This window comes from Pipra filicauda, unplaced genomic scaffold (assembly GCF_003945595.2).
Source record: "Pipra filicauda isolate LSUMZ 115617 unplaced genomic scaffold, ASM394559v2 scaffold347_size1265977_pilon, whole genome shotgun sequence".
Taxonomy (NCBI): domain Eukaryota; kingdom Metazoa; phylum Chordata; class Aves; order Passeriformes; family Pipridae; genus Pipra; species Pipra filicauda.
The window spans coordinates 482,265-488,547 of NW_024104473.1; the positions used below are offsets into that span (position 1 = coordinate 482,265).

The window sequence follows — 6,283 nt, forward strand, 5'->3', positions numbered from 1 at the left end:
AAAGGACCTGGGGTCTGTTCTCCTTGAGTTCAGAAAGCTCCTTTTGGTTGGTGAGCAGAACCAAGTGGATCCTTCAGAGTTCCCATCTGTGTTTGTGTCTCAGCCTGTGTTAGGATTCAGGGCTGTCAGTTGTTGTCACTGAGGAGTCAAACTGTGCTTTAAATAAGGAGACCCTGGCCTGATGGCCCAGTGTCAAGGCAAAAGGGGGAATGATATGTGAGTGTTGAGATGTAACAAGAGCTAATCCTTTTTGCAGTGGGATGGAGCCTGGAAAGTGCCCAGAGCTGAGCCCAGGGATTGAAAGGGACCAAGCAAGGGAGGTGAAGAAAGAAGGAAGAAGGGAAGTGAGGCAGCAGCCAAGCAGCACCAAGCTGCTGTGTAAGCAGGTGAGTTGTGTTGAGGTTCCTCAGGCAGGCCCTGAGGACTTTGAGGGCTCCAGACAGAGCAGACCTGGGAAGGCCCTCGGTGAAGCTCCTCGGAAACCTTCTAAGGGTAGGTGTGTATGGTGATAAGTGTTGGAAAATGCCCTGAATGTGGAACAGGAATGCAGGGAAGGAAAATGAAGCCTCCTGTAATGGTGACCCCTCCCATCAGCTGCAGTGGAGACCCCTCCGTGTGCCCTTTGGGGGCTGATTGCCAGGACCCCCGTGGGGCTGGGATCATGGCAGGGTGTTGTAAGCAAGGAATGCCTGGCTTGGAAAACTCACCAGCTGAGCCTTAGAGGCTTCTCTGAAGAGCTGTTTTCAGGCAGCAGAATTGCCCCCCAGGAGGGACTCTGTGCCTGCTCTCCCGTGGCTCCAAGGGATCTCTGGCCCTTCACGCCGGCACCGAGATTTTCTCGGGAAGGGCCTCAGATCCCCGGACCAGTCTGGGACACAGGCAAGATCCCCCTGCAGTTTAGGACCAACTTGGCCCCCTGTAGGGACAGTGCTGTGGGTGCCCCCCGGGTTGGGGCACCCCGAGGACTCCAGCGCGCACCGAAAGGATTCTTCGGGGAGATCCTCGGGGTGCCCGGCCCTGGGGAGCTCAAAGCAAGGTCCCTGCCATGGATTCAGGCATTGCTGAGAGTATCCCAGGGGTCCCTGTCCCTGCTAGACAGGGAGCTCTCTAATGGGCTGGAATTGGGTTCTAAAAGTGGTGCTCCAAGTGCCAAAGAAGTGTGGGATTGGGATTAAGAAATGAGCGGTGAGGGTCCAATTGGCTGTTTTCTCTGGAATGTGACTGTGAGAGCTGCAGGAGTGCCAGGTGTGTGTTCCAGTCCCCAGCATTTGGTTTGCACCTGTCCTGGTCAGACACAGGTCCAACTTCCTCAGTCCTTAACCCAAGAGAGGGAGAATGAAGGACTGGCAGTGTTCAGGTGATTGGTGTGACAGGGGTTAAACTGGGAAAACATTGGGGAATTCCTGAGTCTCTCTATTTGCCAAACTCACCCAAACCTGTGCTAGGAAGAGGTGGACTGGAGTCCCTGATCCCCTGGGCAGTTGTCCTGCATGACCTGGGAGCCTCTGGATTTGAGTGGCCTGGGCAGACAGGGAGCAGTTTGTCCTGTGGAGCTGGGCTGGGTTTGTTCAGGATGCCTTGGGAGGCAGGGCTGGAGAGGCTCCTCTGTTGGCTGTAGTGCTGGAAGGTTGTAGCAGCAGGGCTGGAGCCCTTGGACCTCCTGCTCCCCCGTGAGCCCCGACGGGACCGTGCCCTTGGCAAGGGAGGGCCCCCCATTGCTGAGCCAGCGGTTCCGGGGCCAGGAGGGATGGGATCAGGATGCCCAGCTCCACCCAGGGCCAGGGCTGCCAGTGTTCAACCATGGAGGGAACTGAAAGCAGAGTGAGATGGAGACCAAGCTCCAGCACAGGGATGGGTGAGAAAAGATCCTGGTCCTCAGGTGGAGCTTTGAATTCCTTGGAAAATGGATCCTGTCAGATGGTTCAGGCCCTCGTGGGTGCTGGAGCAGAGGCCTCTGTGATTTATGGTCACCCTGAAAGGTTGCAAGGACAGCAAGTTTTGACTGCAGGATGAGGTGGCAAACCAAGTGAAGTGGTGCAGAGAAGAGCTGAGGCTGAAACTGGTCCTGTGGCAGAGCAGCCTCGTGCAGTGCTTGTTGCTGTCCCTGAGTGTCCCATTGCAGTGGATATTTCCAAGGGGGCCTTGTGCTGGGGAACACTGGGGGCAGTTCCCTTTCCCTGGGCAGGGCAGGCAGGGCACGTTTCCCCCCTCGAGGGTGGCTCCACAGTCCCCCCCTGTGCCCTGGGAGCGTGGCAGAACACCTGGACCCACTGTCCTTGTCAGAGAGGGCATGAGGGATGGTTGGGTGGGTGAGGGAATGGTTCAGGGAGTACAAGCACCATTAGAATGAGTAGTGCAGCACCTGGAAAGGAAGGGGGGAGTTAATCCAGACCAAATCCAAGCACCTGCCCAACCTGTGATATTTTTAGGAACTCAGAGGTGCTGTGGTCCCCAGGAAGTGTTGCCCAGGACTAGGCAGGAGACTTCAGGCTTGGTCACCCCCAGAGCCAGGTGGCAGCCCAGCAGTTTATTGGTTGGTTTGGCTTTTGGTGACAACAAGGTCCTCCTTTGGGATCAATCCTTGGCCTGGGCCATGAAGTCCCAGGACAGATCTGTGAGTTTGAGTGGGAAATGAGCAGCAGGGAGGGTTGGAGACAGCTCAGGGAGCAATTCAACAGGCTCAGGACCTGTGGCCAATCTGAGCCAGGGAGGGGGAACTGAAGGTTCCTACCAGTGGTAATGGTGCCAGTTGTAGCCTCTGGCAGAAGTAGGGTGGGAAGGAAGTGCCTTTAGGATTTGGGAATAGGAAGTTACTGGAAGCCAGCCCAAGGTAGCCCCTGTTGGAGAAGGGGCTCTGAGTATGTTCTTGGGCTTTAGTGGAAATCCCCAGAAGGCCGTGGGTACAAAGCTCCTCCAGGGTGCACAGGCCAGGCCCTGCTCAGGAAGGCAGCACCATGGAATGGAGATGGTGTATCCAAGCCAGAGCCAGAGCAGGGGTCGGGGCAGGAGCGAGGCCTCGGGAGGGAGTTGCCAACAGCCCTGTGGTTGAAGCAACAAGTGTAGATCCCCTGGACAGTGAGCACAAATCACTGGGAAATGGGGAAAAGCCCCAGAGCAAGTGCTGGGAGCAGAGAGGGAGCATGCCTGGCTCACTGCTGGGTCAGCCCCATCTGTCAGTGGGAAGCACTTTGGGAAAGCAGGAGCTTATAACCCGTGCCAGAGGGGGGAGGCAAAAGTCGTCCATGAGCTGCATGAGATGCCCCACCTGTGGGAATGAAACAGGACCATGGGAATATGTTGGTGTGAATAACTGTTAGTGGAGGGAATGCCATTGCCATGTTTGAGCTTGATGTCTTACAGAGACTGTGGGTCCTGGCCATCCTCAGAGCCCTTGTGGTCCCTCTGGGCGATGCTGTTGGCCCGGGCAGTGCCCTGGGAAAGGTGCCTGGGTCGGGTGCCTTGGTTTGATTTGGATGGAGATGGAAAAGCAGCTCCAAACCAGGCCCCCAGGACAAGGTGCCCCGGGCAGCAAATGGCCCTTGGCCAGGGGTCAGTGTCCCTTTGTGCCCGGGGGGACTCTCTGGCAGGGCCGGGGTCTGTCGGGCTCATTGTGCGGGCGGCTGTTGGTGCCCTCAGTGGGATGGGATGGATGTGATTCCAGGGGCTGGGAGCACTGTTGCCATGCAGTGCTGTAGTTTCCCTTACGGTGCTGGGGCCGGGGGGTCTCCCTGGCATCCTTGTCCCCCTGTGTGAGCGGTGCCAGTCCCAGCCCCAGTGTCACAGCAGCAGGGCCATCCCCTGGGCTCTGCCTGCGGGGCTGTTCTGGGGAAGTGCTGCCAAAAGAGCAAAGGGATCAGCTGGGGCAGGGGGTGGCACAGTTGGGCATCATCCTCCTGTGGCAAATATTGATCAGGGTAGTAATTTATGAACTGGGCTGAGTGCACGTGCCATAGTGTGTCTACTGTAATAGAAAGAAAGGAGGCACAGACTGACCTAACGAGTACCAATGAACTGACCTGGAGGACTGGATTCACATCCTGGATTGCAAAAATTAACTGGATTTTATCTCCTGAATCACTGCAGGGCATCGACTGATGTTGTGCTGGAAAAATAACACACTTCAGGGTAAGTCAACCAGGGAGTTTTTGTAGGTAAGAGCAAATTATTGCCCTGCAACTTTGAAAGAAGCCTTGACTCGATCACCAACTGCAAGCAGTAAATATAGGGGTCAATGAGTGACCTTTGGGCATTAGGTAGAACAACTCCCTGCTCCCCACTGGTGGGACACATTTACAGCATTCTCACCATCTGCTCCCACGTTTTTGAACACTTGAATCCATCCAGTAATCGCAGTAATTGTACTGATTTTATGCACAAAATGGAGTTGTTGTCTATGGGATCCATTCCAGGAGTTGTTTCTCGTGCGTCTCTGCCCTGCCCAGGGATCAAAGGCCCAAAGGGAAAGGATGAGAAGTTCCCTGAGAATTGAGCCCCGGGGCTGCTGCCCCTGAGGAGCAGGGTAAGGGCTGTGTGTGCTCAGGGGCCACAGTTCTGTCTCTGGGGGCAATCAGGATGTGAGGCCTTGCTCCTTTCCTTTTGTATCCCCTAAATCTGTAGTTGAGGTGTTGGATTGTGTTTGTTCAAACTGTTCCTATTATTCCCTGACTAAGGAGGAGTTGTGTCCTTGAGTGCCCTGCCTGTCAGCAAAACACCAGGCCCAAAGGATCCTGGCAAGTGCAGCCCTGGAAGAGTCAGGAAGACTCAAAAATGCCCCAGTTCTCATGAAGCTCAACTATGTAAAACATTTATGAAGCTAAAATTCCACAGCCTTGAGCTGTTGGGTCCCAAAGAGTAGTGGAGGGAGAGGCAGAGAATGCCCCTGCTGCTGGGGCTGAACTGTGTGCAGTGAGGGGGCAGGACTTGGCCCTGATGCCTGAGTGCTCTCCAGCCCCCAGGCTGGATCCCAGCTGTCAGCCCCTGGCTCCAGCCCTTGAGAAGATGGTGTTCCTGCCAGCCCAGCTGCTGGGCTGGTGGTCCTGGGGGCACCTCCTGCCCTGGCCTGCTGGGAAGGTGTTTGTGCTGCAGCTCAATAAAGTCCCTTTCAGTGGTGATGGTGTCACTTTGGTGTCAGTTCCTCTCCCCTCTTCCCCTGCCCCCGTGGCTGCATCACTGCCTTGTGCCTAAATGAACTCTTCCCCTGCAGCAGTTCCCTGCTGCTCTCAGAGAGGGTGGAGCTGAGGCCCCTGAGCCAAGGGAAAAAGGATCCATCCAAGGCAGGCCCGTGCTCCCCCCCTGCCTTCCTCCAGCCTCCTGTGTTTCCAGTTCCCCTCCCTGCTGGACACACAGCCTGTTCCCAAACAACCCCTGTTCCTGTTCTCTCTCTGTGTCTCCCCTCCCAACTCCCCTCCTATGATCTCCAGCTGCCCAGGCCCCTGGTTTTGAGGGGCATTCCTGGGCTGCTGCCCCCCCATTCCTTAGAACTGAAGTGCCCAGAGCCCCAAGTGCAGAGAGGTCTGCAGGGAATCAGTGCCAAGAGCTGCCCGTGCCTGCCTGTGTTCCTGCAGTTCTCCTTCCTGCTCTCCCTGGGCTGGAGAGACCTGCCTGCCCTGGGTTTATTGGAGCAGAGGGGTGGGATTCCATTGGTGCAGAAGGGATGTTCACAGACACTCCTTTTCTGACAGGCAGTGCCATTTCCCTTCTGCCTTTCCCAAGTTTTCCCAAGTGCTGCCCAGCCCGGGGATCCGTGTGCTGGGACAGTGATTGGCAGGAGGGAGGGGAGCCTTGGCCTCACCTGCCCAGCTCAGGTGGGTGGCACAGAATGGGGGTGGGCTGGCAAGGCATGAACACATTTCTGAGTTCTGGAGTGCCTTGAATCCTCTCCCTGCCAGGTTTCTCTCCCTCCTTTCCTGGGCTCCAGCATCCCAGGTGTCTCTTCCCTTGTCCAAAGTGCAGTGGCAGAGGATGGACTGACTCACAAGGGGGGTTTGGAATGAAAAGGGTTCTGTTCTAATGGGGTAAGGAATGCAGTAAGAAAGGTGAGCCTCCTTTTAGTGCCTGAAAGAGATAGGAATGGAAATGCTGGAAAAGGCCACATTTTATTTTTTGTCCCCCCTGGATTTTTCATGGCTGAAACTCTCTAGTGAGCAACTGAACAGAAGGGTGAAGGGCAGGAGCCTTTGACTTGCCCAGTGCCCTTAATTGCCTTGTTCTCCTCTCTTCCAGGCCAGGCCAAAGCCCTGATCCAGCCCAGCTCTGCCAAGTGCCCTGGGCTGGGAGCAGCCAA

At 56.0% G+C, this 6,283-nt stretch overlaps 1 long non-coding RNA gene across 2 annotated transcripts; it reads left to right on the forward strand.

Annotated features, from left to right (window-relative positions):
• The first annotated feature begins 341 nt into the window (after window positions 1-341).
• LOC113992923 lies at window positions 342-5,111 on the forward strand. 2 transcript variants are annotated; one of them, XR_005564673.1, is made up of 2 exons: window positions 342-386; window positions 3,971-5,111. It is a non-coding gene; the product is annotated as an uncharacterized LOC113992923 (long non-coding RNA). The 2 variants fall into 2 exon arrangements; XR_005564674.1 differs by lacking the exon at window positions 342-386 and adding an exon at window positions 1,375-3,549.
• Window positions 5,112-6,283: the final 1,172 nt, after the last annotated feature.